Genomic DNA, 9,608 nt, shown 5'->3' on the forward strand with positions numbered 1-9,608 from the left:
TCATGATTGAAACGGATTAGTGTGTCTTGCTCTTTGTTCTATATTTGGCAAATATTTTGAAGCAGCAGCTTGTCAGTTTGACTAAAAGTTCCTGGGTGAGGCCACTATCTGATTATGTTCTGTCTAATCGCCCGCGAGTGTGCTCAGTTCCGATAGATTTGTTCTTGCTGCGCACAAGGCTTGAAACGTAGCTGTTTTGTACATTGTAATACCTTGTAACAAATATATATTACCGCTAGTAACTCGAGTACTCTTGTGGACCCTCACGAAACATTCAGCTTCGACCATAATCCGTGCGCCATCGCTGTAGTCCATCATTTATTATCGTATGTAGTGCGCATATATTCAAGTATGCGCCCATTCAATTATTCTTGATACGTCGGCGATAGAGTGGGCCTAAGTTTTGGTGTCATTTGGGATAGATGTGTATAGATAACGTGCGCGAAACTTACTATGACAGGAAGCGGCGCTGCTCCCTTTGTCATTGTTTAACAAGTGGTACTCACTCTTGCCGACGTTCTGGGGCTGAAGCCCTTCCTTTGAAAGCTGGCGATACAATGCTGGCGGATGAGCAAATTTCTGTATCCCCGAGGAAATCCGTACATATCGAAGTGTCGGTAACACGTTCGGACAGTTGCAGCAGCGGCCCGCGAACGTGGCCACACAGATTCATTCCATTCCTTAACATGTCAGTCACTATGTTTGCAGCCAACTACTGCACACGTCTTCAATCCGCATGAACAATCTAGCTTTATTGGAGCACAGTGCGTTAGCGAAAACTCAGTTGCATTTCCGACAGCTGATCGCACGGAAAGTATAGAAGCGGTAATGGTTTCGTATTGGTGCCTTGTAGCGTGAGCGCGCACACACGTAGCGTGTGTGCGCGCTCACGCTACGTTGGACTACATCCGCGCCTTTAGCGTTGAAGAGAGCCGGGCAGGCCCGTATGTTGAAAGCGATCTGTGAAACGGGCAGTATTCGGCGTGTGCTGAGAGATTTGTGAGTGCTGTGTTCACACCGCTTCGTTCGCGCTGAAGCGACAGGCATCATGAAGGCAAAGTTGCTCTCTGCCGTACCATCACGCCACCGCCACGCTATCGCCGCCATGCAGCAGCACCAGCAACGAGCAGAATCTTTGTCGACGCCGTCGCCGTTTTGCCCTAGGGAGCCTACATGCAACGTTGCAGCTAGGCTCCCTATTTTGCCCGCGTACGCAACGCGCGCGGCGTTGGTGACTTTTGCCAGGGCCTCTGGGGGCGGCTCAGAGGTTTTAGACGAGATCAGAACGGGAAACTCGTCGAGCAGCGTCGGAAGTCTTTACCACCTTCTCGCCTTGCAATGTTTTAGTATAGTGCCGCAGCTAAACGTCGCCTCCCCTCCCTCCCTCCCGTCCCCCCACGGCCTTTTGCGCGACGGAAGAAGTCGCGTTTGGTGTATATATATATATATATATATATATATATATATATATATATATATATATATATATGGATTAATTCTGGAGCCCTTCAGGGAGCACGGCGCAGAACGCGCGTTTCTTCTCCGCCGTGCGCTCGCTCCCCGTGAAAGCGCGCGTTCCTCGCGCCCTTTCACTCGCACATACAGCGTCCGGCGCGCGGCGACGATTTCGTCGCCGTTGACGTCATACGGAACCTCACGGTGACGGCGACGGTGACGCCGACGGCAGAAATCCTCTTTGAGTGTCCATCTAATTTCTATCGCAATAAAATGTTTTGACCAGTCGTGGAGGCTGATTGCAGAAATTGGAATCAAAACAGTTTGGAATCATTTTACGTTATAGCGCCCCTACATGACACGCATGTCATGATATTCATGGCATGACCTATCATTTGTGTGCGTCATACACTCTTGTCATACTATGCCAATTTGGTACATACCAAGTTAACGAAACGACCCTGAGAGCACCAAGACGTAGGCGGCCAGATACTGTCAAAGTGGCAAATGCTCGCCAAGACCAGCTTCGCATTTAAAAATTGCTGTGGTTTAGCTTTGGTTAACCCTGGTTTATAGCGAAAGCTTCACTGCCCTGGCTAGGCCCATTGTCGAGCTGTGGCCGAGGTGTGGTTTCGCCCAACTCTACCCGGGCAACGGCGGCAATGTCTCCTTTCAGGGCTCCGTAAAGGCCTAAATATAGTCCGACGTAGCGTGAACACGCGCACACGTTATGTCACGCTGGCGAGAACAACAGCGGCTATAGTTCTACCGATGGTTCGACGTACTGGCGCCGCCAACGTAACCGGACGCGCGGCCAACGCGCTCCGACGCGCCTGGTGTCTGACGCGTCATTACGTTCGCCCGCGTGCTAATGGACTATAAGCGCGCCTTAATGCTCTCTGGTGTTTGACCTCTAGCTCTCAAGGTGAAACTGTTGAGTCGCCGACGGCTGCCCGAGGTAGCGTAATGATGCTTTTACTTAAAAAAAAAAAGTTAGCTTCCAGATGCAACTGTACAGGGGGAGCGTCAGGTATGACGGCCATTGTATGAGCGAAAGATAACGCCGGCCGCGGTCTAAGCTGAGCGTTGGGGCTCCGTAGCAGGGGAGATCACCACATACATTTCCATTTGGTTGTCGCAGTTTATTATTGCAACATGTCACGAATGGATGTTGCATTTACAATAGACTTGCAGCGCTCCTCATGCGCTCAGATTCGTTTTGGTGCGGAAAAATATCTCTGCAATGACGGCCCCACGTTTTCTAAAGTCCTGCACGGCTTTATTGGTAAATTTTACTTAACCACCTAACTAATAAGCGCGTATTTCACACTGACGTCCGCCACAGCTAGAAGTTTTCATCTGAATATACTTTCTTTGTTTCTCGAAGAGCCTACTTTTAAGAATTTGTGGAAGTGTTCGAAACACCCGGCATTCGGCGCTTGACGTGCTGCTTGTTCAGAACCTATCCACGGAACTGATTTTTTAAGGGACCCGCGTCGCAGAAAATCTGGTATCGGCGTCGGGAGCGTTGCCCAGCACAGATGATCATGCCGAACCACGACGACCACGCAGGCCCTCCGCGTGGTGCAGAGGCGCTGGTGAACTAATCGAATGTCTCGAAGTAAAATGCGTCAGAAAAATCTCAAAGTACGAAGTAACCACAACCTACTGACGTGATAGCGAGGGATTGTAGTTTGAACCTACGAGAAAACATAGTTCTCATCCGCGGAAACTGAAACACAAGCCCCTTTTGCCGCATTTCTAGCACTGACACAGCGGCGCGTCGTGGTTTCGTCCTTGCAAAGTTACCATCCATATGGCGCTTGCCTCCTCGGCAGCCTACAACAGCGTTGTATGTAGGGCTATCTACGGCAGCTGCATGCGGAGGCGAAGTTCGAGAATAAGAAAGCTGCAGTTGCCGGTAAGCCTGATAAACAGTCAGGGATCTTTGAATCTGTCGTGTTCCCCTCATAAAAGCGAAGCTTAAGCGTGGGCCAATTTTATTGCGATAGCAGTTATATGGACACTTCGCCGTTGCCGTGAGGTTCCGTATAGATTCCAAGGGCGATAAAATTGTCGCCGCGCGCCGTATGCGCGAGCTAAAGCGCGCGGGGGACGTGCGCTATCTCGGAGAGCGAACGCACGGCGGAAAGCAAACGCGACCGTCGCGCGAAAGGCTGTGGGGGTATGGGAGGGAGGGAGGCGGGGCGACGCTGTGCTGCTTCACCAAATGCTTATCTTGCAACCGGGCGCAAGGGGAACTGGGCACTCAATCTCCCACGCCAATGTCTGCTTTCCTCACCGTAACAAAACCCCCGGCGGAAAAAGCACTGTCCCGGCGCTTCAGACGGGGGCATCGGGAAGGGAATAGTAAGCCGAGTAACCTGTACTACGTCAGGGGATGTCGAACCGGGTGGCAGGACGGAGGTCACTGGGATTATCTCGTAGGTGACATTGGTCACCTGAGGTGAAACGCGGTAATGGCCTTTGTAGGACGGAAAGAGTTGCTCGGAGAGCCCCACTCGGCGGCAAGGGGACCAAAGTAGTACGAGTGAGCCTGGTAAAAAGCATGTCTCACGATGACAGCAATTGTAAGCGTGATTTTGAGTTTCCTAGCTGCGATGCCAACAAAAGAGTACGGGCAAGCTGGCGCGCATGGTCAGCGTGAGCGATGGCGTCGCGGGCATACTCGCTCCTCGAATGCCCTACCAAAGGGAGCGAAGCTTCCAATGGTAATACAGGGTCACGACCGAAGAAGTAAAAGGGCAATACCCCGCAGTATCCTGGCGCGACGAATTATAGGCGAACGTGACTTAGTGTAGCGCAACATCCCAGTCCGTGTGGTCGGGTGAAACGTATTTTTATAGCATGTCAGTGATGGTGCGAATAAGTCGCTCAGTGAAGCCGTTGGTCTGGGGATGATAGGAGGTAGCTAATTTGTGCTTTGTAGAACAGGAGCGTAGGATATCGGCGATGACTTGGGAGAGCAAAGTGCGGCCACGGTCGGTAAGGAGCTGTCGCGGGGCGCCAGTTGTTTGCGATAGGCAGAGCTCGAACGCGCCCAGCGCCATTTCCATTGTCGTGAGAGATGACTCCCTTACTTTAATTGGTCCTCCACGGGGAATTCCGTCAGCAGCGACTGTAGAAATGGGTCTGAGAGCAATCGGCGCATAGGGATTATGTTCGGTGGAATTTGCCTCCACCGAATTGGATTCCGTGATGCTCGAGACGCCGAATGTCGCGGTGTGAACGAGCCTTAGCACTAGTTACATCGCTGTCTCGTCATCGTATTCGTGTCTTTCTAATCTTGTTCCATGCATTTGTTGCTTCCCTTGACGTCCAGCGCGATAGAGATCCAGCGACATCAGGAGAATAGGCAGCAGCCCAGGGACCATGGCCTCTGGCAGGGAGATTGTGTTCCCCATCTCGTCTTCTGGCCGAAGCACCGCCGATACCCTCACTCCCAGTGCATACGAGTGAGTGGCAAGTTCCGACCTGCTGTTTTTCCATGGGCGTTCTTGTCTATTGTATGAGTCATTATAGGTTTAGCTTGGTGTGATACCTGGTATACATTACCATGTTACATTTGGTGCTCTGCGCACGCGCCGCCTCTCCAAGTGGAGAGGCGGCGCCTATTAGTGACGACATAGTATTAGTGATGTTTTGTCATTATTAACACGCGCCGTTTCATTAGAAACTGCTAAGACCGAAGGCGCCAAGAAAACCTATCTAGAAAAGCCTTTGGATTTCCACTTAGCTGAAGGCGCCTATGCATGGCAGTTGCCGATGGATTGGCCCGATGCAGAAAGCTCTAAAAGCCTAATTCTCCACGGCACAGTTAATATTATTCTACGATCGAGCACGGTACGCAACGACAGCCCGCTGAATCGTTGATCGCTCAGCTTGTGTGCAGTAATTCTGTACAGAATCTGTACAGTCTACGGTCGTTACAATGGACCTGTGTACAACAGACTTTCGGATATAACGGACCATATTTCAACCATCCGACACCTGCGTCATAGACGCGTTGCGCAATCAATGAGTACAGGAGGCATACGTGAATATCTTGGCAAACACCTACAAGGATTCCACAGTTACCTTGGTTCTCCACAAGAAAAGTAGAAAGTTACCTATCAAGAAAGGGGGCCGGCAAGGAGACACAATCTCTCCAATGCTATTGACTGCACGCTTAGAAGAAGTATTTAAGCTCTTAGACTGGGAAGGCTTAGGAGTGAGGATGAACGGCGAATATCTCAGCAAGCTTCGGTTTGCAGCTGACATTGTCTTATTCAACAACAATGGCGACGAATTACACCAAATGTTTGAGGACCTTAACCGAGAAAGTGTAAGAGTGGGGTTGAATATTAATATTCAGAAGAAAAATGTAATGTTCATTAGCCTGGCAAGGGAACAAGAATTCAGGATCGCCAGTCAGCCTCTAGAGTCTGCAAAGAAATACGTTTATCTTGGTCAATTACTCACAGGGGACCCTGATCATGACAAGGAAAATTACAGAAGAATAAAATTGGGTTGGAGTGCATACGGCAGGCATTACCAAATCCTGGCTGGGAGCTTACCACTGTCGTTGAAAAGAAAAGTGTACAATCATTGCATTCTACCGGTGCTAATATATGGGGCAGAAACTTGGAGGTTAACAAAGGACAGCACAAACAGCGATGGAATGAAAAATATTAGGCCTAACGTTAAGACACAGCAAGAGAGTAGTGTGGATCAGAGAGCAAACGGGGAAAGCCGATACTGTAGTTGACATTAAGAGGGAAAAAATGGAGCTTGGCAGGCCATGTAATGCGTAGGATGGATAACCGGTGGACCATTAGAGTTAGAGAATGGATACCAAGAGAAAGGAAGTGCAGTCCAGGATGGCAGGAAAATAGCCGGCGCTTCTGATCCGTAGGCGAAGTTTTCTACGATCGCAGACTGATCTGGCCGCTACTGTCGTGCTTTGTGTTTGCTTGCTTTTCTGGGCACGATCTCACCCAATAAAGTGTTAGTTTCGTGATTCACAGTTCTTGCTACTGTGTTCTTCATCGTGATCACAACGTGACAATATCAATAAAATGCTACGTGAGCTAAAGAGATGCATTTTGCATAGAGGGATTCTTTGGAAAAACACTGCGCGCGGGAATGCTGTTCTGAAGTGCCTAGAAACGAACTAAATTTCAGTTTTGCAACATACGGAAACACTGAAAAACCATTTAGCGTTTCTTTTTAGTGTGTCTCCTAAGCAAGGATAACTTGGAGCGATAGGAGCGACGCTAGGAATTCTTGGGCATGTTCGGCAATACTTGGCGTGATTGCAGTTTCTGGGGTGAACAGGTTGCGGAAGTCTCCGGACATTTATTTTTCCAACCGCAATCAGTCCTGTATTCTTTTGTTTTTCTTCCAGGAGGGACCTCGAATCCTACACACCAGAGGACACGTAAGTGCCAATTCCACGTTTGTGTGTTCAACTCGCGAAAGGGACAGTACGTAGAAGCAAACGTAGATGGCTCACAAGCGTAGCTGTTTTTTGTATGGGGTGTGGTGTCGCGAAGTTGCGGTAGCTTATTTTTTCTCATGACTATCTTGGACCTCCTGGTGCCTGCCGTGCCTAACTCGTCCCGTCGGCGGCGTCGAGCGAATGAGGGCACGTCCCCTTTGTCAAAAACGCCCATGTCCGCGCGAGCATCTTCGCGCCTGATTAACTTAGTTCCCCTTCGGAGTGTCATCGGTTGCCTCTTACCGTCACCTACAAAAGCAAGGGGTTCAGCGTAGCGCGTTCACGCCGGAGGAAAAAGTTAACAAAGCGGAGAGGCGTCGACACCAGCAACGTGAATATAGACGACGTGAACACAGACAGCGAAAGCGGGATCGTGGAAAAGCGGAGAATGCGTCGCAGGACCACGAGTCCGAGGAGGAACGTCACCGTCTGCAGTGGCTCACGCCAGAGAAACTTCAGGTGATGATGATTTAATGGCATCCCCTTTGAAACGGGGCGGTGACAAATAGTCAGCTAGCCTGCTTGACGTAATCAGGTGTGCTATACATGTTTTACGGCGACGCTGTATATGCCTAGGCGAAACTTCCGTCCGTGCCCAGGCGGGCCCTGCGCAGGAACCAGTGCGCATGCGCGAAGTAAAAGTCGCAGTTTCACCTGAAAGGTGAAGCATCGATTGCGATAGAAAATTATTGGACAGCTATACGAAGGCAGTATAGTAGTTTAAATGGCCGTATGAAGTTGTAAACATTCGCTTACTAGCCAAATAGACAAGCACGGTGTCACGCGAGCACACGTACAGATGAACACGTCTCGTTCGATGACCACGGAAACTCGCTGTGAAAACACCGGAGTGAGAAAGCGCGCCAGCAGCAGCGGGCAAATTGACCTTCACGCTGTCTCGCTTCAACGCGAACTAAACGCCGAAAGCAGAGCGCATACGAAGCTACCGGCACTCGGCGCATGCGCTTTGCCTTCATCGCAGATTGCTTTGAAGATGAGGCCTCGCACTTCGCCCACATAGCAGATCGCTTTCAAAATACGGCGCGGCCGCGCTGTGAGCAATAGCCGACGCCCACGCGCCTCGCGCGCGAGAGAGACGACCGCGCGCTTCCGGCCTGCCTACCTCCCTCGCGTTCGCTACACTGAGCAGCGATTGCCGGCTCCCTTCGTACGATTTCACTCGCACACACAGCGTACGGCGCGCGGCAACGATTTTATCGTTGCTGGACTTTATACGGAACCTCACGGCGACGCTGAAGGCAGAAGTGCGGTAGGATTGTCCATATATTTGCTATCGCAATAAAATATCTAGTTGGAGACGAGCGAGGAGCAAGAGGAGAGAGACTTACATCTGGGTCTTTCACCTCGGAGTAACACGTGTCGGTGACGTACACAGCGGTCCACTGTCAAAGGGAACACCGCAGGGTGGGGCGTCTGCTCGGCGCCACCGCCGGACGGCGGCTGCAGCCAGTGTCGCGCAGGCGCAGTGAGTGCTGTAGGCGCTGCTTTTTCGTCGTCTGCTACCGTTTGCTTGCGCGCTTCGGATCGTCGCGAAGCAAACAGCTCGCGTAATTCGTATTTAAAAACAGTCACTTTCCTTCTAGCTGGAAGGAAAGTGACTGGAGTGATGTATAATCATTAAATGCACTAAGCGTCAGCAGCATTGACATCGCCACCTTTTGTTCGCCTTTTCGTTTCATAATGATTTACCTGCTTCAAAAGTTTCTTATGTGCTCGTCGATTCCAATGATTCAATGATAGCTCGAGTGATAGCTCTTTATAAAGCACAGTAGACTCCCTTAATACGAACTTAAAGGGACCATAAAAATTTGTTCGTCTTAACAGGAGTGCATTCCAAAAAATAATTGATAATGTTACCAGGTGCATCCAAATATTAGTTAGTTAGTGGTAGGTTTTTATGGCGCAACGGCAGCTGTGGCCAAATAGCGCCAAACACAAGGTTGATGGTCGACTCACGTTAGTGGGAAGTAAAAGAGAACATCCAAATATATTACTTAAAAACGGTAAATGAAGTAGACTTACAAAAGGAGAAAAATGACATGAAAATAATTTATTTAGCGGAAAACTGCTTTCTAGTGGTACTCTTGCGTGTTTTTATTCAGTCCGTCATGGATGTTTGTCGCTTCTGTGCAAATCGGCGAGCAGCCACAAATGACGTCATCTCGCCTAATGACCTTAAAAATCCTTCTGTGCTTTCGTGCTGCTGGAAAAAGTTCACTAGGGAGTTCAAGCAGGCATCTGCCGCCCCACAGGTTGACTCATTTTGAAAGAGAAAATGAGCGAGAGAAACAAATTGTAGCAGCACCAACGAGGCAACGCGCAGAGGTGCTGCCGACGCCATCCACACTTCTCCGTTTTCCCGCATTAGCACCGAACGTTCTCTCTATCCGTGACTGTAGCAGGCGCCTATGGCGGTAGCTGTGCCGAGCTCCCACCAGCGAAGCGCTACTGTCTGCAGCGCGCCGCCCGTACACTGTGCCTAGCTTTCGCCCCACTTCCCCTACGTCTGCTTGGACTGCAAGTGCTTCGCGAGGCGTTCCCCGATGTCACGGACCGCGAGGAAATGCTTATACACTTCCTATAACTTACCATCACTTCGTATCGCCACGACCAGCTAGGAACCGATCAGCTC

This window comes from Dermacentor silvarum, chromosome 3, assembly GCF_013339745.2.
Source record: "Dermacentor silvarum isolate Dsil-2018 chromosome 3, BIME_Dsil_1.4, whole genome shotgun sequence".
NCBI lineage: Eukaryota > Metazoa > Arthropoda > Arachnida > Ixodida > Ixodidae > Dermacentor > Dermacentor silvarum.